Below are 27,614 nucleotides of genomic sequence, written 5' to 3'. Positions count from 1 at the left end.
GGGCTTGTCCCGTATAGTCGAATGTATACAAAGAAAGTACCCTGTGAGTAAACTCATTTCCAGAACGATTTTTTAAATTATCTTTTCACCACTAAATCGCATGAGAGTTTTGTTTTTAAAAATGTTTTCATTTTTGGTGAGACGCTGAATAAAAGGAGTTCAATCGCCGGCAAACGAAAACCCGCCATTTCCCGTAAACCCCGGACTCGGCCCGTATAGTCAAAAGTATACAAAGAAAGTACCCAGGGAGTAAACTCATTTCCCGAACGATTTTTTAAATTATTTTTTCACCACTAAAACGCATGAGAGTTGTAGTTTTTAAAAATGTTTTCATTTTTGGTGAGACGCTGAATAAAAGGAGTTCAATCGCCGGCAAACGAAAACCCGCCATTTCCCGTAAACCCCGGACTCGGCCCGTATAGTCAAAAGTATACAAAGAAAGTACCCAGGGAGTAAACTCATTTCCCGAACGATTTTTTAAATTATTTTTTCACCAATAAAACGCATGAGACTTGTAGTTTTTAAAAATGTTTTCATTTTTGATGAGACGCTGAATAAAAGAAGTTTCAGCGCCGGCAAACGAAAACCTGCGATTTCCCGTAAATCCCGGACTCGGCCTGTAAAGTCAAAAGTATACAAAAAAAGTACCCAGGGAGTAAACTCATTTCCCGAACGATTTTTTAAATTATTATTTCACCACTAAAGCCCATAAGACTTGTAGTTTTCAAAAATGTTTTCATTTTTGATGAGACGCTGAATAAAAGAAGTTTCAGCGCCGGCAAACGAAAACCTGCGATTTCCCGTAAATCCCGGACTCGGCCTGTAAAGTCAAAAGTATACAAAGAAATTACCCAGGGAGTAAACTCATTTCCCGAACGATTTTTCAAATTATTTCTGCACCACTGGAACGAATGAGACTTGTAGTTTTCAAAAATGTTTTCATTTTTAATGAGACGCTTAGTGAAAGAGGTTTAATCGCCGGCAAACGAAAACCCGCGATTTCCCGTAAATCCCGGGCTTGTCCCGTATAGTCGAATGTATACAAAGAAAGTACCCTGTGAGTAAACTCATTTCCAGAACGATTTTTTAAATTATCTTTTCACCACTAAATCGCATGAGAGTTGTAGTTTTTAAAAATGTTTTCATTTTTGGTGAGACGCTGAATAAAAGGAGTTCAATCGCCGGCAAACGAAAACCCGCCATTTCCCGTAAACCCCGGACTCGGCCCGTATAGTCAAAAGTATACAAAGAAAGTACCCAGGGAGTAAACTCATTTCCCGAACGATTTTTTAAATTATTTTTTCACCACTAAAACGCATGAGAGTTGTAGTTTTTAAAAATGTTTTCATTTTTGGTGAGACGCTGAATAAAAGGAGTTCAATCGCCGGCAAACGAAAACCCGCCATTTCCCGTAAACCCCGGACTCGGCCCGTATAGTCAAAAGTATACAAAGAAAGTACCCAGGGAGTAAACTCATTTCCCGAACGATTTTTTAAATTATTTTTTCACCAATAAAACGCATGAGACTTGTAGTTTTTAAAAATGTTTTCATTTTTGATGAGACGCTGAATAAAAGAAGTTTCAGCGCCGGCAAACGAAAACCTGCGATTTCCCGTAAATCCCGGACTCGGCCTGTAAAGTCAAAAGTATACAAAAAAAGTACCCAGGGAGTAAACTCATTTCCCGAACGATTTTTTAAATTATTATTTCACCACTAAAGCCAATAAGACTTGTAGTTTTCAAAAATGTTTTCATTTTTGATGAGACGCTGAATAAAAGAAGTTTCAGCGCCGGCAAACGAAAACCTGCGATTTCCCGTAAATCCCGGACTCGGCCTGTAAAGTCAAAAGTATACAAAGAAAGTACCCAGGGAGTAAACTCATTTCCCGAACGATTTTTTAAATTATTATTTCACCACTAAATCGCATGAGAGTTGTAGTTTTTAAAAATGTTTTCATTTTTGGTGAGACGCTGAATAAAAGGAGTTCAATCGCCGGCAAACGAAAACCCGCCATTTCCCGTAAACCCCGGACTCGGCCCGTATTGTCAAAAGTATACAAAGAAAGTACCCAGGGAGTAAACTCATTTCCCGAACGATTTTTTAAATTATTTTTTCACCACTAAAACGCATGAGACTTGTAGTTTTCAAAAATGTTTTCATTTTTGATGAGACGCTGAATAAAAGAAGTTTCAGCGCCGGCAAACGAAAACCTGCGATTTCCCGTGAATCCCGGACTCGGCCTGTAAAGTCAAAAGTATACAAAAAAAGTACCCAGGGAGTAAACTCATTTCCCGAACGATTTTTTAAATTATTATTTCACCACTAAAGCCCATGAGACTTGTAGTTTTTAAAAATGTTTTCATTTTTGATGAGACGCTGAATAAAAGAAGTTTAAGCGCCGGCAAACGAAAACCTGCGATTTCCCGTAAATCCCGGACTCGGCCTGTAAAGTCAAAAGTATACAAAAAAAGTACCCAGGGAGTAAACTCATTTCCCGAACGAATTTTCAAATTATTTCTGCACTACTGGAACGAATGAGACTTGTAGTTTTCAAAAATGTTTTCATTTTTAATGAGACGCTTAATGAAAGAGGTTTAATCGCCAGCAAACGAAAACCAGCGATTTCCCGTAAATCCCGGGCTTGTCCCGTATAGTTGAATGTATACAAAGGAAGTACCCTGTGAGTAAACTCATTTCCAGACCGATTTTTTAAATTATCTTTTCACCACTAAAGCCCATGAGACTTGTAGTTTTTAAAAATGTTTTCATTTTTGATGAGACGCTGAATAAAAGAAGTTTCAGCGCCGGCAAACGAAAACCTGCGATTTCCCGTGAATCCCGGACTCGGCCTGTAAAGTCAAAAGTATACAAAAAAAGTACCCAGGGAGTAAACTCATTTCCCGAACGATTTTTTAAATTATTATTTCACCACTAAAGCCCATGAGACTTGTAGTTTTTAAAAATGTTTTCATTTTTGATGAGACGCTGAATAAAAGAAGTTTAAGCGCCGGCAAACGAAAACCTGCGATTTCCCGTAAATCCCGGACTCGGCCTGTAAAGTCAAAAGTATACAAAAAAAGTACCCAGGGAGTAAACTCATTTCCCGAACGAATTTTCAAATTATTTCTGCACTACTGGAACGAATGAGACTTGTAGTTTTCAAAAATGTTTTCATTTTTAATGAGACGCTTAATGAAAGAGGTTTAATCGCCAGCAAACGAAAACCAGCGATTTCCCGTAAATCCCGGGCTTGTCCCGTATAGTTGAATGTATACAAAGGAAGTACCCTGTGAGTAAAATCATTTCCAGACCGATTTTTTAAATTATCTTTTCACCACTAAAGCCCATGAGACTTGTAGTTTTTAAAAATGTTTTCATTTTTGATGAGACGCTGAATAAAAGAAGTTTAAGCGCCGGCAAACGAAAACCTGCGATTTCCCGTAAATCCCGGACTCGGCCTGTAAAGTCAAAAGTATACAAAAAAGGTACCCAGGGAGTAAACACATTTCCCGAACGATTTTTTAAATTATTATTTCACCACTAAAACCCATGCGACTTGTAGTTTTTAAAAATGTTCTCATTTTTGATGAGACGCTGAATAAAAGCATTTTAATCGCCGGCAAACGAAAACCCGCGACTTCCCGTAACACCTGGAATCGGCCCGTATAGTCAAAAGTATACAAAGAAAGTACCCAGGAAGTAAACTCATTTCCCGAACGATTTTTCAAATTATTTCTGCACAACTGGAACGAATGAGACTTGTAATTTTCAAAAATGTTTTCATTTTTAATGAGACGCTTAATGAAAGAGGTTTAATCGCCGGCAAACGAAAACCAGCGATTTCCCGTAAATCCCGGGCTTGTCCCGTATAGTCGAATGTATACAAAGAAAGTACCCTGTGAGTAAACTCATTTCCAGAACGATTTTTTAAATTATCTTTTCACCACTAAATCGCATGAGACTTGTAGTTTTCAAAAATGTTTTCATTTTTGGTGAGACGCTGAATAAAAGAAGTTTAATCGCCGGCAAACGAAAACCTGCGATTTCCCGTAAATCCCAGACTCGGCCCGTATAGTCAAAAGTATACAAAGAAAGTACCCAGGGAGTAAACTCATTTCCCGAACGATTTTTCAAATTATTTCTGCACCACTGGAACGAATGAGACTTGTAGTTTTTAAAAATGTTTTCATTTTTAATGAGACGCTTAATGAAAGAGGTTTAATCGCCGGCAAACGAAAACCCGCGATTTCCCGTAAATCCCGGGCTTGTCCCGTATAGTCGAATGTATACAAAGAAAGTACCCTGTGAGTAAACTCATTTCCAGAACGATTTTTTAAATTATCTTTTCACCACTAAATCGCATGAGACTTGTAGTTTTCAAAAATGTTTTCATTTTTGGTGAGACGCTGAATAAAAGAAGTTTAATCGCCGGCAAACGAAAACCTGCGATTTCCCGTAAATCCCAGACTCGGCCCGTATGGTCAAAAGTATACAAAGAAAGTACCCAGGGAGTAAACTCATTTCCCGAACGATTTTTTAAATTATTTTTTCACCACTAAAACGCATGAGACTTGTAGTTTTCAAAAATGTTTTCATTTTTGATGAGACGCTGAATAAAAGATGTTTAAGCGCCGGCAAACGAAAACCTGCGATTTCCCGTAAATCCCGGACTCGGCCTGTAAAGTCAAAAGTATACAAAGAAAGTACCCAGGGAGTAAACTCATTTCCAGAACGATTTTTTAAATTATTTTTTCACCACTAAAACGCATGAGACTTGTAGTTTTCAAAAATGTTTTCATTTTTAATGAGACGCTTAATGAAAGAGGTTTAATCGCCGGCAAACGAAAACCCGCGATTTCCCGTAAATCCCGGGCTTGTCCCGTATAGTCGAATGTATACAAAGAAAGTACCCTGTGAGTAAACTCATTTCCAGAACGATTTTTTAAGTTATCTTTTCACCACTAAATCGCATGAGACTTGTAGTTTTCAAAAATGTTTTCATTTTTGGTGAGACGCTGAATAAAAGAAGTTTAATCGCCGGCAAACGAAAACCTGCGATTTCCCGTAAATCCCAGACTCGGCCCGTATAGTCAAAAGTATACAAAGAAAGTACCCAGGGAGTAAACTCATTTCCCGAACGATTTTTTAAATTATTTTTTCACCACTAAAACGCATGAGACTTGTAGTTTTCAAAAATGTTTTCATTTTTGATGAGACGCCGAATTAAAGATGTTTAAGCGCCGGCAAACGAAAACCTGCGATTTCCCGTAAATCCCGGACTCGGCCTGTAAAGTCAAAAGTATACAAAGAAAGTACCCAGGGAGTAAACTCATTTCCCGAACGATTTTTCAAATTATTTCTGCACCACTGGAACGAATGAGACTTGTAGTTTTCAAAAATGTTTTCATTTTTAATGAGACGCTTAATGAAAGTGGTTTAATCGCCAGCAAACGAAAATTAGCGATTTCCCGTAAATCCCGGGCTTGTCCCGTATAGTTGAATGTATACAAAGGAAGTACCCTGTGAGTAAACTCATTTCCAGACCGATTTTTTAAATTATCTTTTCACCACTAAAGCCCATGAGACTTGTAGTTTTTAAAAATGTTTTCATTTTTGATGAGACGCTGAATAAAAGAAGTTTAAGCGCCGGCAAACGAAAACCTGCGATTTCCCGTAAATCCCGGACTCGGCCTGTAAAGTCAAAAGTATACAAAAAAAGTTCCCAGGGAGTAAACACATTTCCCGAACGATTTTTTAAATTATTATTTCACCACTAAAGCCCATGCGACCTGTAGTTTTTAAAAATGTTCTCATTTTTGATGAGACGCTGAATAAAAGCATTTTAATCGCCGGCAAACGAAAACCCGCGACTTCCCGTAACACCTGGACTCGGCCCGTATAGTCAAAAGTATACAAAGAAAGTACCCAGGAAGTAAACTCATTTCCCGAACGATTTTTCAAATTATTTCTGCACCACTGGAACGAATGAGACTTGTAGTTTTCAAAAATGTTTTCATTTTTAATGAGACGCTTAATGAAAGAGGTTTAATCGCCGGCAAACGAAAACCAGCGATTTCCCGTAAATCCCGGGCTTGTCCCGTATAGTCGAATGTATACAAAGAAAGTACCCTGTGAGTAAACTCATTTCCAGAACGATTTTTTAAATTATCTTTTCACCACTAAATCGCATGAGACTTGTAGTTTTCAAAAATGTTTTCATTTTTGGTGAGACGCTGAATAAAAGAAGTTTAATCGCCGGCAAACGAAAACCTGCGATTTCCCGTAAATCCCAGACTCGGCCCGTATAGTCAAAAGTATACAAAGAAAGTACCCAGGGAGTAAACTCATTTCCCGAACGATTTTTCAAATTATTTCTGCACCACTGGAACGAATGAGACTTGTAGTTTTTAAAAATGTTTTCATTTTTAATGAGACGCTTAATGAAAGAGGTTTAATCGCCGGCAAACGAAAACCCGCGATTTCCCGTAAATCCCGGGCTTGTCCCGTATAGTCGAATGTATACAAAGAAAGTACCCTGTGAGTAAACGCATTTCCAGAACGATTTTTTAAATTATCTTTTCACCACTAAATCGCATGAGACTTGTAGCTTTCAAAAATGTTTTCATTTTTGGTGAGACGCTGAATAAAAGAAGTTTAATCGCCGGCAAACGAAAACCTGCAATTTCCCGTAAATCCCAGACTCGGCCCGTATGGTCAAAAGTATACAAAGAAAGTACCCAGGGAGTAAACTCATTTCCCGAACGATTTTTTAAATTATTTTTTCACCACTAAAACGCATGAGACTTGTAGTTTTCAAAAATGTTTTCATTTTTGATGAGACGCTGAATAAAAGATGTTTAAGCGCCGGCAAACGAAAACCTGCGATTTCCCGTAAATCCCGGACTCGGCCTGTAAAGTCAAAAGTATACAAAGAAAGTACCCAGGGAGTAAACTCATTTCCAGAACGATTTTTTAAATTATTTTTTCACCACTAAAACGCATGAGACTTGTAGTTTTCAAAAATGTTTTCATTTTTAATGAGACGCTTAATGAAAGAGGTTTAATCGCCGGCAAACGAAAACCCGCGATTTCCCGTAAATCCCGGGCTTGTCCCGTATAGTCGAATGTATACAAAGAAAGTACCCTGTGAGTAAACTCATTTCCAGAACGATTTTTTAAATTATCTTTTCACCACTAAATCGCATGAGACTTGTAGTTTTCAAAAATGTTTTCATTTTTGGTGAGACGCTGAATAAAAGAAGTTTAATCGCCGGCAAACGAAAACCTGCGATTTCCCGTAAATCCCAGACTCGGCCCGTATGGTCAAAAGTATACAAAGAAAGTACCCAGGGAGTAAACTCATTTTCCGAACGATTTTTTAAATTATTTTTTCACCACTAAAACGCATGAGACTTGTAGTTTTTAAAAATGTTTTCATTTTTGATGAGACTCTGAATAAAAGATGTTTAAGCGCCGGCAAACGAAAACCTGCGATTTCCCGTAAATCCCGGACTCGGCCTGTAAAGTCAAAAGTATACAAAGAAAGTACCCAGGGAGTAAACTCATTTCCCGAACGATTTTTCAAATTATTTCTGCACCACTGGAACGAATGAGACTTGTAGTTTTTAAAAATGTTTTCATTTTTAATGAGACGCTTAATGAAAGAGGTTTAATCGCCGGCAAACGAAAACCTGCGATTTCCCGTAAATCCCGGACTCGGCCTGTAAGGTCAAAAGTATACAAAAAAAGTACCCAGGGAGTAAACTCATTTACTGAACGATTTTTTAAATTATTATTTCACCACTAAAGCCCATGCGACTTGTAGTTTTTAAAAATGTTTTCATTTTTGATAAGACGCTGAATAAAAGCATTTTAATCGCAGGCAAACGAAAACCCGCGACTTCCCGTAACTCCTGGACTCGGCCCGTATAGTAAAAAGTATACAAAGAAAGTACCCAGGGAGTAAACTCATTTCCCGAACGATTTTTCAAATTATTTCTGCACCACTGGAACGAATGAGACTTGTAGTTTTTAAAAATGTTTTCATTTTTGATAAGACGCTGAATAAAAGCATTTTAATCGCAGGCAAACGAAAACCCGCGACTTCCCGTAACTCCTGGACTCGGCCCGTATAGTAAAAAGTATACAAAGAAAGTACCCAGGGAGTAAACTCATTTCCCGAACGATTTTTCAAATTATTTCTGCACCACTGGAACGAATGAGACTTGTAGTTTTCAAAAATGTTTTCATTTTTGATGAGACGCTGAATAAAAGAAGTTTCAACGCCGGCAAACGAAAACCTGCGATTTCCCGTAAATCCCGGACTCGGCCTGTAAAGTCAAAAGTATACAAAAAAGTACCCAGGGAGTAAACTCATTTCCCGAACGATTTTTTAAATTATTATTTCACCACTAAAGCCCATGAGACTTGTAGTTTTTAAAAATGTTTTCAATTTTGATGAGACGCTGAATAAAAGAAGTTAAATCGCCGGCAAACGAAAACCCGCCATTTCCCGTAAACCCCTGCTCGGCCCGTATAGTCAAAAGTATACAAAGAAAGTACCCAGGGAGTAAACTCATTTCCCGAACGATTTTTTAAATTATTTTTTCACCACTAAAACGCATGAGAGTTGTAGTTTTCAAAAATGTTTTCATTTTTGATGAGACGCTGAATAAAAGAAGTTTAATCGCCGGCAAACGAAAGCCTGCGATTTCCCGTAAATCCCGGACTCGGCCTGTAAAGTCAAAAGTATACAAAAAAAGTACCCAGGGAGTAAACTCATTTCCCGAACGATTTTTTAAATTATTTTTTCACCACTAAAACGCATGAGACTTGTAGTTTTCAAAAATGTTTTCATTTTTGATGAGACGCTGAATAAAAGAAGTTTCAGCGCCGGCAAACGAAAACCTGCGATTTCCCGTAAATCCCGGACTCGGCCTGTAAAGTCAAAAGTATACAAAAAAAGTACCCAGGGAGTAAACTCATTTCCCGAACGATTTTTTAAATTATTATTTCACCACTAAAGCCCATGAGACTTGTAGTTTTCAAAAATGTTTTCATTTTTGATGAGACGCTGAATAAAAGAAGTTTCAGCGCCGGCAAACGAAAACCTGCGATTTCCCGTAAATCCCGGACTCGGCCTGTAAAGTCAAAAGTATACAAAGAAAGTACCCAGGGAGTAAACTCATTTCCCGAACGATTTTTTAAATTATTATTTCACCACTAAATCGCATGAGACTTGTAGTTTTCAAAAATGTTTTCATTTTTGGTGAGACGCTGAATAAAAGAAGTTTAATCGCCGGCAAACGAAAACCTGCGATTTCCCGTAAATCCCAGACTCGGCCCGTATAGTCAAAAGTATACAAAGAAAGTACCCAGGGAGTAAACTCATTTCCCGAACGATTTTTTAAATTAGTATTTCACCACTAAAGCCCATGAGAGTTGTAGTTTTTAAAAATGTTTTCATTTTTGGTGAGACGCTGAATAAAAGGAGTTCAATCGCCGGCAAACGAAAACCCGCGATTTCCCGTAAATCCCGGGCTTGTTCCGTATAGTCGAATGTATACAAAGAAAGTACCCTGTGAGTAAACTCATTTCCAGAACGATTTTTTAAATTATCTTTTCACCACTAAATCGCATGAGACTTGTAGTTTTCAAAAATGTTTTCATTTTTGGTGAGACGCTGAATAAAAGAAGTTTAATCGCCGGCAAACGAAAACCTGCGATTTCCCGTAAATCCCAGACTCGGCCCGTATAGTCAAAAGTATACAAAGAAAGTACCCAGGGAGTAAACTCATTTCCCGAACGATTTTTTAAATTATTTTTTCACCACTAAAACGCATGAGACTTGTAGTTTTCAAAAATGTTTTCATTTTTGATGAGACGCTGAATAAAAGAAGTTTCAACGCCGGCAAACGAAAACCTGCGATTTCCCGTAAATCCCGGACTCGGCCTGTAAAGTCAAAAGTATACAAAAAAAGTACCCAGGGAGTAAACTCATTTCCCGAACGATTTTTTAAATTATTATTTCACCACTAAAGCCCATGAGACTTGTAGTTTTTAAAAATGTTTTCAATTTTGATGAGACGCTGAATAAAAGAAGTTAAATCGCCGGCAAACGAAAACCCGCCATTTCCCGTAAACCCCTGCTCGGCCCGTATAGTCAAAAGTATACAAAGAAAGTACCCAGGGAGTAAACTCATTTCCCGAACGATTTTTTAAATTATTTTTTCACCACTAAAACGCATGAGAGTTGTAGTTTTCAAAAATGTTTTCATTTTTGATGAGACGCTGAATAAAAGAAGTTTAATCGCCGGCAAACGAAAGCCTGCGATTTCCCGTAAATCCCGGACTCGGCCTGTAAAGTCAAAAGTATACAAAAAAAGTACCCAAAGAGTAAACTCATTTCCCGAACGATTTTTTAAATTATTTTTTCACCACTAAAACGCATGAGACTTGTAGTTTTCAAAAATGTTTTCATTTTTGATGAGACGCTGAATAAAAGAAGTTTCAGCGCCGGCAAACGAAAACCTGCGATTTCCCGTAAATCCCGGACTCGGCCTGTAAAGTCAAAAGTATACAAAAAAAGTACCCAGGGAGTAAACTCATTTCCCGAACGATTTTTTAAATTATTATTTCACCACTAAAGCCCATGAGACTTGTAGTTTTCAAAAATGTTTTCATTTTTGATGAGACGCTGAATAAAAGAAGTTTCAGCGCCGGCAAACGAAAACCTGCGATTTCCCGTAAATCCCGGACTCGGCCTGTAAAGTCAAAAGTATACAAAGAAAGTACCCAGGGAGTAAACTCATTTCCCGAACGATTTTTTAAATTATTATTTCACCACTAAATCGCATGAGACTTGTAGTTTTTAAAAATGTTTTCATTTTTGGTGAGACGCTGAATAAAAGAAGTTTAATCGCCGGCAAACGAAAACCTGCGATTTCCCGTAAATCCCAGACTCGGCCCGTATAGTCAAAAGTATACAAAGAAAGTACCCAGGGAGTAAACTCATTTCCCGAACGATTTCTTAAATTAGTATTTCACCACTAAAGCCCATGAGAGTTGTAGTTTTTAAAAATGTTTTCATTTTTGGTGAGACGCTGAATAAAAGGAGTTCAATCGCCGGCAAACGAAAACCCGCCATTTCCCGTAAACCCCGGACTCGGCCCGTATAGTCAAAAGTATACAAAGAAAGTACCCAGGGAGTAAACTCATTTCCCGAACGATTTTTTAAATTATTTTTTCACCACTAAAACGCATGAGAGTTGTAGTTTTTAAAAATGTTTTCATTTTTGGTGAGACGCTGAATAAAAGGAGTTCAATCGCCGGCAAACGAAAACCCGCCATTTCCCGTAAACCCCGGACTCGGCCCGTATAGTCAAAAGTATACAAAGAAAGTACCCAGGGAGTAAACTCATTTCCCGAACGATTTTTTAAATTATTTTTTCACCACTAAAACGCATGAGACTTGTAGTTTTTAAAAATGTTTTCATTTTTGATGAGACGCTGAATAAAAGAAGTTTCAGCGCCGGCAAACGAAAACCTGCGATTTCCCGTAAATCCCGGACTCGGCCTGTAAAGTCAAAAGTATACAAAAAAAGTACCCAGGGAGTAAACTCATTTCCCGAACGATTTTTTAAATTATTATTTCACCACTAAAGCCCATGAGACTTGTAGTTTTCAAAAATGTTTTCATTTTTGATGAGACGCTGAATAAAAGAAGTTTCAGCGCCGGCAAACGAAAATCTGCGATTTCCCGTAAATCCCGGACTCGGCCTGTAAAGTCAAAAGTATACAAAGAAAGTACCCAGGGAGTAAACTCATTTCCCGAACGATTTTTTAAATTATTATTTCACCACTAAATCGCATGAGACTTGTAGTTTTCAAAAATGTTTTCATTTTTGGTGAGACGCTGAATAAAAGAAGTTTAATCGCCGGCAAACGAAAACCTGCGATTTCCCGTAAATCCCAGACTCGGCCCGTATAGTCAAAAGTATACAAAGAAAGTACCCAGGGAGTAAACTCATTTCCCGAACGATTTTTTAAATTAGTATTTCACCACTAAAGCCCATGAGAGTTGTAGTTTTTAAAAATGTTTTCATTTTTGGTGAGACGCTGAATAAAAGGAGTTCAATCGCCGGCAAACGAAAACCCGCCATTTCCCGTAAACCCCGGACTCGGCCCGTATAGTCAAAAGAATACAAAGAAAGTACCCAGGGAGTAAACTCATTTCCCGAACGATTTTTCAAATTATTTCTGCACCACTGGAACGAATGAGACTTGTAGTTTTCAAAAATGTTTTCATTTTTGATGAGACGCTGAATAAAAGAAGTTTCAACGCCGGCAAACGAAAACCTGCGATTTCCCGTAAATCCCGGACTCGGCCTGTAAAGTCAAAAGTATACAAAAAAGTACCCAGGGAGTAAACTCATTTCCCGAACGATTTTTTAAATTATTATTTCACCACTAAAGCCCATGAGACTTGTAGTTTTTAAAAATGTTTTCAATTTTGATGAGACGCTGAATAAAAGAAGTTAAATCGCCGGCAAACGAAAACCCGCCATTTCCCGTAAACCCCTGCTCGGCCCGTATAGTCAAAAGTATACAAAGAAAGTACCCAGGGAGTAAACTCATTTCCCGAACGATTTTTTAAATTATTTTTTCACCACTAAAACGCATGAGAGTTGTAGTTTTCAAAAATGTTTTCATTTTTGATGAGACGCTGAATAAAAGAAGTTTAATCGCCGGCAAACGAAAGCCTGCGATTTCCCGTAAATCCCGGACTCGGCCTGTAAAGTCAAAAGTATACAAAAAAAGTACCCAGGGAGTAAACTCATTTCCCGAACGATTTTTTAAATTATTTTTTCACCACTAAAACGCATGAGACTTGTAGTTTTCAAAAATGTTTTCATTTTTGATGAGACGCTGAATAAAAGAAGTTTCAGCGCCGGCAAACGAAAACCTGCGATTTCCCGTAAATCCCGGACTCGGCCTGTAAAGTCAAAAGTATACAAAAAAAGTACCCAGGGAGTAAACTCATTTCCCGAACGATTTTTTAAATTATTATTTCACCACTAAAGCCCATGAGACTTGTAGTTTTCAAAAATGTTTTCATTTTTGATGAGACGCTGAATAAAAGAAGTTTCAGCGCCGGCAAACGAAAACCTGCGATTTCCCGTAAATCCCGGACTCGGCCTGTAAAGTCAAAAGTATACAAAGAAAGTACCCAGGGAGTAAACTCATTTCCCGAACGATTTTTTAAATTATTATTTCACCACTAAATCGCATGAGACTTGTAGTTTTCAAAAATGTTTTCATTTTTGGTGAGACGCTGAATAAAAGAAGTTTAATCGCCGGCAAACGAAAACCTGCGATTTCCCGTAAATCCCAGACTCGGCCCGTATAGTCAAAAGTATACAAAGAAAGTACCCAGGGAGTAAACTCATTTCCCGAACGATTTTTTAAATTAGTATTTCACCACTAAAGCCCATGAGAGTTGTAGTTTTTAAAAATGTTTTCATTTTTGGTGAGACGCTGAATAAAAGGAGTTCAATCGCCGGCAAACGAAAACCCGCGATTTCCCGTAAATCCCGGGCTTGTTCCGTATAGTCGAATGTATACAAAGAAAGTACCCTGTGAGTAAACTCATTTCCAGAACGATTTTTTAAATTATCTTTTCACCACTAAATCGCATGAGACTTGTAGTTTTCAAAAATGTTTTCATTTTTGGTGAGACGCTGAATAAAAGAAGTTTAATCGCCGGCAAACGAAAACCTGCGATTTCCCGTAAATCCCAGACTCGGCCCGTATAGTCAAAAGTATACAAAGAAAGTACCCAGGGAGTAAACTCATTTCCCGAACGATTTTTTAAATTATTTTTTCACCACTAAAACGCATGAGACTTGTAGTTTTCAAAAATGTTTTCATTTTTGATGAGACGCTGAATAAAAGAAGTTTCAACGCCGGCAAACGAAAACCTGCGATTTCCCGTAAATCCCGGACTCGGCCTGTAAAGTCAAAAGTATACAAAAAAAGTACCCAGGGAGTAAACTCATTTCCCGAACGATTTTTTAAATTATTATTTCACCACTAAAGCCCATGAGACTTGTAGTTTTTAAAAATGTTTTCAATTTTGATGAGACGCTGAATAAAAGAAGTTAAATCGCCGGCAAACGAAAACCCGCCATTTCCCGTAAACCCCTGCTCGGCCCGTATAGTCAAAAGTATACAAAGAAAGTACCCAGGGAGTAAACTCATTTCCCGAACGATTTTTTAAATTATTTTTTCACCACTAAAACGCATGAGAGTTGTAGTTTTCAAAAATGTTTTCATTTTTGATGAGACGCTGAATAAAAGAAGTTTAATCGCCGGCAAACGAAAACCTGCAATTTCCCGTAAATCCCAGACTCGGCCCGTATGGTCAAAAGTATACAAAGAAAGTACCCAGGGAGTAAACTCATTTCCCGAACGATTTTTTAAATTATTTTTTCACCACTAAAACGCATGAGACTTGTAGTTTTTAAAAATGTTTTCATTTTTGATGAGACGCTGAATAAAAGAAGTTTCAGCGCCGGCAAACGAAAACCTGCGATTTCCCGTAAATCCCGGACTCGGCCTGTAAAGTCAAAAGTATACAAAAAAAGTACCCAGGGAGTAAACTCATTTCCCGAACGATTTTTTAAATTATTATTTCACCACTAAAGCCCATGAGACTTGTAGTTTTCAAAAATGTTTTCATTTTTGATGAGACGCTGAATAAAAGAAGTTTCAGCGCCGGCAAACGAAAATCTGCGATTTCCCGTAAATCCCGGACTCGGCCTGTAAAGTCAAAAGTATACAAAGAAAGTACCCAGGGAGTAAACTCATTTCCCGAACGATTTTTTAAATTATTATTTCACCACTAAATCGCATGAGACTTGTAGTTTTCAAAAATGTTTTCATTTTTGGTGAGACGCTGAATAAAAGAAGTTTAATCGCCGGCAAACGAAAACCTGCGATTTCCCGTAAATCCCAGACTCGGCCCGTATAGTCAAAAGTATACAAAGAAAGTACCCAGGGAGTAAACTCATTTCCCGAACGATTTTTTAAATTAGTATTTCACCACTAAAGCCCATGAGAGTTGTAGTTTTTAAAAATGTTTTCATTTTTGGTGAGACGCTGAATAAAAGGAGTTCAATCGCCGGCAAACGAAAACCCGCCATTTCCCGTAAACCCCGGACTCGGCCCGTATAGTCAAAAGAATACAAAGAAAGTACCCAGGGAGTAAACTCATTTCCCGAACGATTTTTTAAATTATTTTTTCACCACTAAAACGCATGAGACTTGTAGTTTTCAAAAATGTTTTCATTTTTGATGAGACGCTGAATAAAAGAAGTTTCAGCGCCGGCAAACGAAAACCTGCGATTTCCCGTAAATCCCGGACTCGGCCTGCAAAGTCAAAAGTATACAAAAAAAGTACCCAGGGAGTAAACTCATTTCCCGAACGATTTTTTTAATTATTATTTCACCACTAAAGCCCATGAGACTTGTAGTTTTTAAAAATGTTTTCATTTTTGATGAGACGCTGAATAAAAGAAGTTTTAGTGCCGGCAAACGAAAACCTGCGATTTCCCGTAAATCCCGGACTCGGCCTGTAAAGTCAAAAGTATACAAAAAAGTACCCAGGGAGTAAACTCATTTCCCGAACGATTTTTTAAATTATTATTTCACCACTAAAGCCCATGCGACTTGTAGTCTTTAAAAACCTTCTCATTTTTGATGAGACGCTGAATAAAAGCATTTTAATCGCCGGCAAACGAAAACCCGCGACTTCCCGTAACTCCTGGACTCGGCCCGTATAGTCAAAAGTATATAAAGAAAGTACCCAGGAAGTAAACTCATTTCCCGAACGAATTTTCAAATTATTTCTGCACCACTGGAACGAATGAGACTTGTAGTTTTCAAAAATGTTTTCATTTTTAATGAGACGCTTAATGAAAGAGGTTTAATCGCCAGCAAACGAAAACCAGCGATTTCCCGTAAATCCCGGGCTTGTCCCGTATAGTTGAATGTATACAAAGGAAGTACCCTGTGAGTAAACTCATTTCCAGACCGATTTTTTAAATTATCTTTTCACCACTAAAGCCCATGAGACTTGTAGTTTTTAAAAATGTTTTCATATTTGATGAGACGCTGAATAAAAGAAGTTTAAGCGCCGGCAAACGAAAACCTGCGATTTCCCGTAAATCCCGGACTCGGCCTGTAAAGTCAAAAGTATACAAAAAAAGTACCCAGGGAGTAAACACATTTCCCGAACGATTTTTTAAATTATTATTTCACCACTAAAACCCATGCGACTTGTAGTTTTTAAAAATGTTCTCATTTTTGATGAGACGCTGAATAAAAGCATTTTAATCGCCGGCAAACGAAAACCCGCGACTTCCCGTAACACCTGGACTCGGCCCGTATAGTCAAAAGTATACAAAGAAAGTACCCAGGAAGTAAACTCATTTCCCGAACGATTTTTTAAATTATTTCTGCACCACTGGAACGAATGAGACTTGTAATTTTCAAAAATGTTTTCATTTTTATTGAGACGCTTAATGAAAGAGGTTTAATCGCCGGCAAACGAAAACCAGCGATTTCCCGTAAATCCCGGGCTTGTCCCGTATAGTCGAATGTATACAAAGAAAGTACCCTGTGAGTAAACTCATTTCCAGAACAATTTTTTAAATTATCTTTTCACCACTAAATCGCATGAGACTTGTAGTTTTCAAAAATGTTTTCATTTTTGGTGAGACGCTGAATAAAAGAAGTTTAATCGCCGGCAAACGAAAACCTGCGATTTCCCGTAAATCCCAGACTCGGCCCGTATAGTCAAAAGTATACAAAGAAAGTACCCAGGGAGTAAACGCATTTCCCGAACGATTTTTCAAATTATTTCTGCACCACTGGAACGAATGAGACTTGTAGTTTTTAAAAATGTTTTCATTTTTAATGAGACGCTTAATGAAAGAGGTTTAATCGCCGGCAAACGAAAACCCGCGATTTCCCGTAAATCCCGGGCTTGTCCCGCATAATCGAATGTATACAAAGAAAGTACCCTGTGAGTAAACTCATTTCCAGAACGATTTTTTAAATTATCTTTTCACCACTAAATCGCATGAGACTTGTAGTTTTCAAAAATGTTTTCATTTTTGGTGAGACGCTGAATAAAAGAAGTTTAATCGCCGGCAAACGAAAACCTGCGATTTCCCGTAAATCCCAGACTCGGCCCGTATGGTCAAAAGTATACAAAGAAAGTACCCAGGGAGTAAACTCATTTCCCGAACGATTTTTTAAATTATTTTTTCACCACTAAAACGCATGAGACTTGTAGTTTTCAAAAATGTTTTCATTTTTGATGAGACGCTGAATAAAAGATGTTTAAGCGCCGGCAAACGAAAACCTGCGATTTCCCGTAAATCCCGGACTCGGCCTGTAAAGTCAAAAGTATACAAAGAAAGTACCCAGGCAGTAAACTCATTTCCAGAACGATTTTTTAAATTATTTTTTCACCACTAAAACGCATGAGACTTGTAGTTTTCAAAAATGTTTTCATTTTTAATGAGACGCTTAATGAAAGAGGTTTAATCGCCGGCAAACGAAAACCTGCGATTTCCCGTAAATCCCGGGCTTGTCCCGTATAGTCGAATGTATACAAAGAAAGTACCCTGTGAGTAAACTCATTTCCAGAACGATTTTTTAAATTATCTTTTCACCACTAAATCGCATGAGACTTGTAGTTTTCAAAAATGTTTTCATTTTTGGTGAGACGCTGAATAAAACAAGTTTAATCGCCGGCAAACGAAAACCTGCGATTTCCCGTAAATCCCAGACTCGGCCCGTATGGTCAAAAGTATACAAAGAAAGTACCCAGGGAGTAAACACATTTCCCGAACGATTTTTTAAATTATTATTTCACCACTAAAGCCCATGCGACTTGTAGTTTTTAAAAATGTTCTCATTTTTGATGAGACGCTGAATAAAAGCATTTTAATCGCCGGCAAACGAAAACCCGCGACTTCCCGTAACACCTGGACTCGGCCCGTATAGTCAAAAGTATACAAAGAAAGTACCCAGGAAGTAAACTCATTTCCCGAACGATTTTTCAAATTATTTCTGCACCACTGGAACGAATGAGACTTGTAGTTTTCAAAAATGTTTTCATTTTTAATGAGACGCTTAATGAAAGAGGTTTAATCGCCGGCAAACGAAAACCAGCGATTTCCCGTAAATCCCGGGCTTGTCCCGTATAGTCCAATGTATACAAAGAAAGTACCCTGTGAGTAAACTCATTTCCAGAACGATTTTTTAAATTATCTTTTCACCACTAAATCGCATGAGACTTGTAGTTTTCAAAAATGTTTTCATTTTTGGTGAGACGCTGAATAAAAGAAGTTTAATCGCCGGCAAACGAAAACCTGCGATTTCCCGTAAATCCCAGGCTCGGCCCGTATAGTCAAAAGTATACAAAGAAAGTACCCAGGGAGTAAACTCATTTCCCGAACGATTTTTCAAATTATTTCTGCACCACTGGAACGAATGAGACTTGTAGTTTTTAAAAATGTTTTCATTTTTAATGAGACGCTTAATGAAAGAGGTTTAATCGCCGGCAAACGAAAACCCGCGATTTCCCGTAAATCCCGGGCTTGTCCCGTATAGTCGAATGTATACAAAGAAAGTACCCTGTGAGTAAACTCATTTCCAGATCGATTTTTTAAATTATCTTTTCACCACTAAATCGCATGAGACTTGTAGTTTTCAAAAATGTTTTCATTTTTGGTGAGACGCTGAATAAAAGAAGTTTAATCGCCGGCAAACGAAAACCTGCGATTTCCCGTAAATCCCAGACTCCGCCCGTATGGTCAAAAGTATACAAAGAAAGTACCCAGGGAGTAAACTCATTTCCCGAACGATTTTTTAAATTATTTTTTCACCACTAAAACGCATGAGACTTGTAGTTTTCAGAAATGTTTTCATTTTTGATGAGACGCTGAATAAAAGATGTTTAAGCGCCGGCAAACGAAAACCTGCGATTTCCCGTAAATCCCGGACTCGGACTGTAAAGTCAAAAGTATACAAAGAAAGTACCCAGGGAGTAAACTCATTTCCAGAACGATTTTTTAAATTATTTTTTCACCACTAAAGCGCATGAGACTTGTAGTTTTCAAAAATGTTTTCATTTTTAATGAGACGCTTAATGAAAGAGGTTTAATCGCCGGCAAACGAAAACCCGCGATTTCCCGTAAATCCCGGGCTTGTCCCGTATAGTCGAATGTATACAAAGAAAGTACCCTGTGAGTAAACTCATTTCCAGAACGATTTTTTAAATTATCTTTTCACCACTAAATCGCATGAGACTTGTAGTTTTCAAAAATGTTTTCATTTTTGATGAGACGCTGAATAAAAGAAGTTTAATCGCCGGCAAACGAAAACCTGCGATTTCCCGTAAATCCCAGACTCGGACCGTATGGTCAAAAGTATACAAAGAAAGTACCCATGGAGTAAACTCATTTCCCGAACGATTTTTTAAATTATTTTTTCACCACTAAAACGCATGAGACTTGTAGTTTTCAAAAATGTTTTCATTTTTGATGAGACGCTGACTAAAAGATGTTTAAGCGCCGGCAAACGAAAACCTGCGATTTCCCGTAAATCCCGGACTCGGCCTGTAAAGTCAAAAGTATACAAAGAAAGTACCCAGGGAGTAAACTCATTTCCCGAACGATTTTTCAAATTATTTCTGCACCACTTGAACGAATGAGACTTGTAGTTTTTAAAAATGTTTTCATTTTTAATGAGACGCTTAATGAAAGAGGTTTAATCGCCGGCAAACGAAAACCCGCGATTTCCCGTAAATCCCGGGCTTGTCCCGTATAGTCGAATGTATACAAAGAAAGTACCCTGTGAGTAAACTCATTTCCAGAACGATTTTTTAAATTATCTTTTCACCACTAAATCGCACGAGACTTGTAGTTTTCAAAAATGTTTTCATTTTTGGTGAGACGCGGAATAAAAGAAGTTTAATCGCCGGCAAACGAAAACCTGCGATTTCCCGTAAATCCCAGACTCGGCCCGTATGGTCAAAAGTATACAAAGAAAGTACCCAGGGAGTAAACTCATTTCCCGAACGATTTTTTAAATTATTTTTTCACCACTAAAACGCATGAGACTTGTAGTTTTCAAAAATGTTTTCATTTTTGATGAGACGCTGAATAAAAGATGTTTAAGCGCCGGCAAACGAAAACCTGCGATTTCCCGTAAATCCCGGACTCGGCCTGTAAAGTCAAAAGTATACAAAGAAAGTACCCAGGGAGTAAACTCATTTCCAGAACGATTTTTTAAATTATTTTTTCACCACTAAAACGCATGAGACTTGTAGTTTTCAAAAATGTTTTCATTTTTAATGAGACGCTTAATGAAAGAGGTTTAATCGCCGGCAAACGAAAACCCGCGATTTCCCGTAAATCCCGGGCTTGTCTCGTATAGTCGAATGTATACAAAGAAAGTACCCTGTGAGTAAACTCATTTCCAGAACGATTTTTTAAATTATCTTTTCACCACTAAATCGCATGAGACTTGTAGTTTTCAAAAATGTTTTCATTTTTGGTGAGACGCTGAATAGAAGAAGTTTAATCGCCGGCAAACGAAAACATGCGATTTCCCGTAAATCCCAGACTCAGCCCGTATGGTCAAAAGTATACAAAGAAAGTACCCAGGGAGTAAACTCATTTCCCGAACGATTTTTTAAATTATTTTTTCACCACTAAAACGCATGAGACTTGTAGTTTTCAAAAATCTTTTCCTTTTTGATGAGACGCTGAATAAAAGATGTTTAAGCGCCGGCAAACGAAAACCTGCGATTTCCCGTAAATCCCGGACTCGGCCTGTAAAGTCAAAAGTATACAAAGAAAGTACCCAGGGAGTAAACTCATTTCCAGAACGATTTTTTAAATTATTTTTTCACCACTAAAACGCATGAGACTTGTAGTTTTCAAAAATGTTTTCATTTTTGATGAGACGCTGAATAACAGAAGTTTCAGCGCCGGCAAACGAAAACCTGCAATTTCCCGTAAATCCCGGACTCGGCCTGTAAAGTCAAAAGTATACAAAAAAAGTACCCAGGGAGTAAACTCATTTCCCGAACGATTTTTTAAATTATTATTTCACCACTAAAGCCCATGCGACTTGTAGTTTTTAAAAATGTTCTCATTTTTGATGAGACGCTGAATAAAAGCATTTTAATCGCCGGCAAACGAAAACCTGCGACTTCCGGTAACTCCTGGACTCGGCCCGTACAGTCAAAATTATACAAAGAAAGTACCCAGGAAGTAAACTCATTTCCCGAACGATTTTTCAAATTATCTCTTCACCACTAAATCGCATGAGACTTGTTGTTTTCAAAAATGTTTTCATTTTTAATGAGACGCTTAATGAAAGAGGTTTAATCGCCGGCAAACGAAAACCAGCGATTTTCCGTAAATCCCGGGCTTGTCCCGTATAGTCGAATGTATACAAAGAAAGTACCCAGTGAGTAAACTCATTTCCAGAACGATTTTTTAAATTATCTCTTCACCACTAAATCGCATGAGACTTGTTGTTTTCAAAAATGTTTTCATTTTTGATGAGACGCTGAAGAAAAGGAGTTTAATCGCCGGCAAACGAAAACCCGCCATTTCCCGTAAACCCCAGACTCAGCCCATATAGTCAAAAGTATACAAAGAAAGTACCCAGGGAGTAAACTCATTTCCCGAGCGATTTTTTAAATTATTTTTTCACCACTAAAACGCATGAGACTTGTAGTTTTTAAAAATGTTTTCATTTTTGATGAGACGCTGAATAAAAGAAGTTTAATCGCCGGCAAACGAAAACCTGCGATTTCCCGTAAATCCCGGGCTTGTCCCGTATAGTCGAATGTATACAAGGAAAGTACCCTGTGAGTAAATTCCAGAACGATTTTTTAAATTATCTTCACCACTAAAGCCCATGAGACTTGTAGTTTTCAAAAATGTTTTCATTTTTGATGAGACGCTGAATAAAAGAAGTTTAATCGCCGGCAAACGAAAATCTGCGATTTCCCGTAAATCCCGGGCTTGTCCCGTATAGTCGAATGTATACAAAGAAAGTACCCTGTGAGTAAACTCATTTCCAGAACGATTTTTTAAATTATCTTTTCACCACTAAATCGCATGAGACTTGTAGTTTTCAAAAATGTTTTCATTTTTGGTGAGACGCTGAATAAAAGATGTTTAAGCGCCGGCAAACGAAAACCTGCGATTTCCCGTAAATCCCGGACTCGGCCTGTAAAGTCAAAAGTATACAAAGAAAGTACCCAGGGAGTAAACTCATTTCCAGAACGATTTTTTAAATTATTTTTTCACCACTAAAGCGCATGAGACTTGTAGTTTTCAAAAATGTTTTCATTTTTAATGAGACGCTTAATGAAAGAGGTTTAATCGCCGGCAAACGAAAACCCGCGATTTCCCGTAAATCCCGGGCTTGTCCCGTATAGTCGAATGTATACAAAGAAAGTACCCTGTGAGTAAACTCATTTCCAGAACGATTTTTTAAATTATCTTTTCACCACTAAATCGCATGAGACTTGTAGTTTTCAAAAATGTTTTCATTTTTGGTGAGACGCTGAATAAAAGAAGTTTAATCGCCGGCAAACGAAAACCTGCGATTTCCCGTAAATCCCAGACTCGGCCCGTATGGTCAAAAGTATACAAAGAAAGTACCCAGGGAGTAAACTCATTTCCCGAACGATTTTTTAAATTATTTTTTCACCACTAAAACGCATGAGACTTGTAGTTTTCAAAAATGTTTTCATTTTTGATGAGACGCTGAATAAAAGATGTTTAAGCGCCGGCAAACGAAAACCTGCGATTTCCCGTAAATCCCGGACTCGGCCTGTAAAGTCAAAAGTATACAAAGAAAGTACCCAGGGAGTAAACTCATTTCCCGAACGATTTTTCAAATTATTTCTGCACCACTGGAACGAATGAGACTTGTAGTTTTTAAAAATGTTTTCATTTTTAATGAGACGCTTAATGAAAGAGGTTTAATCGCCGGCAAACGAAAACCCGCGATTTCCCGTAAATCCCGGGCTTGTCCCGTATAGTCGAATGTATACAAAGAAAGTACCCTGTGAGTAAACTCATTTCCAGAACGATTTTTTAAATTATCTTTTCACCACTAAATCGCATGAGACTTGTAGTTTTCAAAAATGTTTTCATTTTTGGTGAGACGCTGAATAAAAGAAGTTTAATCGCCGGCAAACGAAAACCTGCGATTTCCCGTAAATCCCAGACTCGGCCCGTATGGTCAAAAGTATACAAAGAAAGTACCCAGGGAGTAAACTCATTTCCCGAACGATTTTTTAAATTATTTTTTCACCACTAAAACGCATGAGACTTGTAGTTTTGAAAAATGTTTTCATTTTTGATGAGACGCTGAATAAAAGATGTTTAAGCGCCGGCAAACGAAAACCTGCGATTTCCCGTAAATCCCGGACTCGGCCTGTAAAGTCAAAAGTATACAAAGAAAGTACCCAGGGAGTAAACTCATTTCCAGAACGATTTTTTAAATTATTTTTTCACCACTAAAACGCATGAGACTTGTAGTTTTCAAAAATGTTTTCATTTTTAATGAGACGCTTAATGAAAGAGGTTTAATCGCCGGCAAACGAAAACCCGCGATTTCCCGTAAATACCGGGCTTGTCCCGTATAGTCGAATGTATACAAAGAAAGTACCCTGTGAGTAAACTCATTTCCAGAACGATTTTTTAAATTATCTTTTCACCACTAAATCGCATGAGACTTGTAGTTTTCAAAAATGTTTTCATTTTTGGTGAGACGCTGAATAAAAGAAGTTTAATCGCCGGCAAACGAAAACCTGCGATTTCCCGTAAATCCCAGACTCGGCCCGTATGGTCAAAAGTATACAAAGAAAGTACCCAGGGAGTAAAGCATTTCCCGAACGATTTTTTAAATTATTTTTTCACCACTAAAACGCATGAGACTTGTAGTTTTCAAAAATGTTTTCCTTTTTGATGAGACGCTGAATAAAAGATGTTTAAGCGCCGGCAAACGAAAACCTGCGATTTCCCGTAAATCCCGGACTCGGCCTGTAAAGTCAAAAGTATACAAAGAAAGTACCCAGGGAGTAAACTCATTTCCAGAACGATTTTTTAAATTATTTTTTCACCACTAAAACGCATGAGACTTGTAGTTTTCAAAAATGTTTTCATTTTTGATGAGACGCTGAATAACAGAAGTTTCAGCGCCGGCAAACGAAAACCTGCGATTTCCCGTAAATCCCGGACTCGGCCTGTAAAGTAAAAAGTATACAAAAAAAGTACCCAGGGAGTAAACTCATTTCCCGAACGATTTTTTAAATTATTATTTCACCACTAAAGCCCATGCGACTTGTAGTTTTTAAAAATGTTCTCATTTTTGATGAGACGCTGAATAAAAGCATTTTAATCGCCGGCAAACGAAAACCTGCGACTTCCGGTAACTCCTGGACTCGGCCCGTATAGTCAAAATTATACAAAGAAAGTACCCAGGAAGTAAACTCATTTCCCGAACGATTTTTCAAATTATTTCTGCCTCACTGGAACGAATGAGACTTGTAGTTTTCAAAAATGTTTTCATTTTTAATGAGACGCTTAATGAAAGAGGTTTAATCGCCGGCAAACGAAAACCAGCGATTTCCCGTAAATCCCGGGCTTGTCCCGTATAGTCGATTGTATACAAAGAAAGTACCCTGTGAGTAAACTCATTTCCAGAACGATTTTTTAAATTATCTCTTCACCACTAAATCGCATGAGACTTGTTGTTTTCAAAAATGTTTTCATTTTTGATGAGACGCTGAAGAAAAGGAGTTTAATCGCCGGCAAACGAAAACCCGCCATTTCCCGTAAACCCCAGACTCGGCCCATATAGTCAAAAGTATACAAAGAAAGTACCCAGGGAGTAAACTCATTTCCCGAGCGATTTTTTAAATTATTTTTTCACCACTAAAACGCATGAGACTTTTAGTTTTTAAAAATGTTTTCATTTTTGATGAGACGCTGAATAAAAGAAGTTTAATCACCGGCAAACGAAAACCTGCGATTTCCCGTAAATCCCGGGCTTGTCCCGTATAGTCGAATGTATACAAGGAAAGTACCCTGTGAGTAAATTCCAGAACGATTTTTTAAATTATCTTTTCACCACTAAAGCCCATGAGACTTGTAGTTTTCAAAAATGTTTTCATTTTTGATGAGACGCTGAATAAAAGAAGTTTAATCGCCGGCAAACGAAAATCTGCGATTTCCCGTAAATCCCGGGCTTGTCCCGTATAGTCGAATGTATACAAAGAAAGTACCCTGTGAGTAAACTCATTTCCAGAACGATTTTTTAAATTATCTTTTCACCACTAAATCGCATGAGACTTGTAGTTTTCAAAAATGTTTTAATTTTTGATGAGACGCTGAATAAAAGCATTTTAATCGCCGGCAAACGAAAACCCGCGACTTCCCGTAACTCCTAGACTCGGCCCGTATAATCAAAAGTATACAAAGAAAGTACCCAGAGAGTAAACTCATTTCCCGAACGATTTTTCAAATTATTTCTGCACCACTGGAACGAATGAGAGTTGTAGTTTTCAAAAATGTTTTCATTTTTAATGAGACGCTTAATGAAAGAGGTTTAATCGCCGGCAAACGAAATCCCGCGATTTCCTGTAAATCCCGGGCTTGTCCCGTATAGTCGAATGTATACAAAGAAAGTACCCTGTGAGTAAACTCATTTCCTGAACGATTTTTTAAATTATTTTTTCACCACTAAAACGCATGAGACTTGGTAGTTTTCAAAAATGTTTTCATTTTTGATGAGACGCTGAATAAAAGAAGTTTAATCGCCGGCAAACGAAAAACTGCGATTTCCCGTAATTCCCGACTCGGCCTGTAAAGTCAAAAGTATACAAAAAAAGTACCCAGGGAGTAAACTCATTTACCGAACGATTTTTTAAATTATTATTTCACCACTAAAGCCCATGCGACTTGTAGTTTTTAAAAATGTTTTCATTTTTAATGAGACGCTTAATGAAAGAGGTTTAATCGCCGGCAAACGAAAACCAGCGATTTCCCGTAAATCCCGGGCTTGTCCCGTATAGTCGAATGTATACAAAGAAAGTACCCTGTGAGTAAACTCATTTCCAGAACGATTTTTTAAATTATCTCTTCACCACTAAATCGCATGAGACTTGTTGTTTTCAAAAATGTTTTCATTTTTGATGAGACGCTAAAGAAAAGGAGTTTAATCGCCGGCAAACGAAAACCCGCCATTTCCCGTAAACCCCAGACTCGGCCCATATAGTCAAAAGTATACAAAGAAAGTACCCAGGGAGTAAACTCATTTCCCGAGCGATTTTTTAAATTATTTTTTCACCACTAAAACGCATGAGACTTGTAGTTTTTAAAAATGTTTTCATTTTTGATGAGACGCTGAATAAAAGAAGTTTAATCGCCGGCAAACGAAAACCTGCGATTTCCCGTAAATCCCGGGCTTGTCCCGTATAGTCGAATGTATACAAGGAAAGTACCCTGTGAGTAAATTCCAGAACGATTTTTTAAATTATCTTTTCACCACTAAAGCCCATGAGACTTGTAATTTTCAAAAATGTTTTCATTTTTGATGAGACGCTGAATAAAAGAAGTTTAATCGCCGGCAAACGAAAATCTGCGATTTCCCGTAAATCCCGGGCTTGTCCCGTATAGTCGAATGTATACAAAGAAAGTACCCTGTGAGTAAAAACATTTCCAGAACGATTTTTTAAATTATCTTTTCACCACTAAATCGCATGAGACTTGTAGTTTTCAAAAATGTTTTCATTTTTGGTGAGACGCTGAATAAAAGAAGTTTAATCGCCGGCAAACGAAAACCTGCGATTTCCCGTAAATCCCAGACTCGGCCCGTATAGTCAAAAGTATACAAAGAAAGTACCCAGGGAGTAAACTCATTTCCCGAACGATTTTTTAAATTATTATTTCACCACTAAAGCCCATGCGACTTGTGGTTTTTAAAAATGTTTTCATTTTTGATGAGAGGCTGAATAAAAGCATTTTAATCGCCGGCAAACGAAAACCCGCGACTTCCCGTAACTCCTAGACTCGGCCCGTATAATCAAAAGTATACAAAGAAAGTACCCAGAGAGTAAACTCATTTCCCGAACGATTTTTCAAATTATTTCTGCACCACTGGAACGAATGAGACTTGTAGTTTTCAAAAATGTTTTCATTTTTAATGAGACGCTTAATGAAAGAGGTTCAGAGAATAAATCGTTTATAGAATAATTGAAGAAAGGAGGTCCTAAGATTGATCCTTGTGGAACTCCAACTTGAAGAGGAAGCCATTCGCTAAAAGAAGAATTTATTCTGGTTCTCTGAAAACGATTTTTCAAGTATGAGTGAATAAATAATAAAGAAGATTCAGAAAAACCATAGGCATGCAGCTTTGCAATAAGCAAATCATGGTTGATAGTACCAAAAGCTTTCGAAAGGTCCATTAGCACTGCTCCAACTACACCCTTATTATCAAGTGTGCT

The sequence above is a fragment of the Hydractinia symbiolongicarpus genome, chromosome 6 (assembly GCF_029227915.1).
Source record: "Hydractinia symbiolongicarpus strain clone_291-10 chromosome 6, HSymV2.1, whole genome shotgun sequence".
NCBI classification, from domain to species: Eukaryota; Metazoa; Cnidaria; class Hydrozoa; order Anthoathecata; family Hydractiniidae; genus Hydractinia; species Hydractinia symbiolongicarpus.
This window is presented reverse-complemented; position numbering follows the sequence as displayed.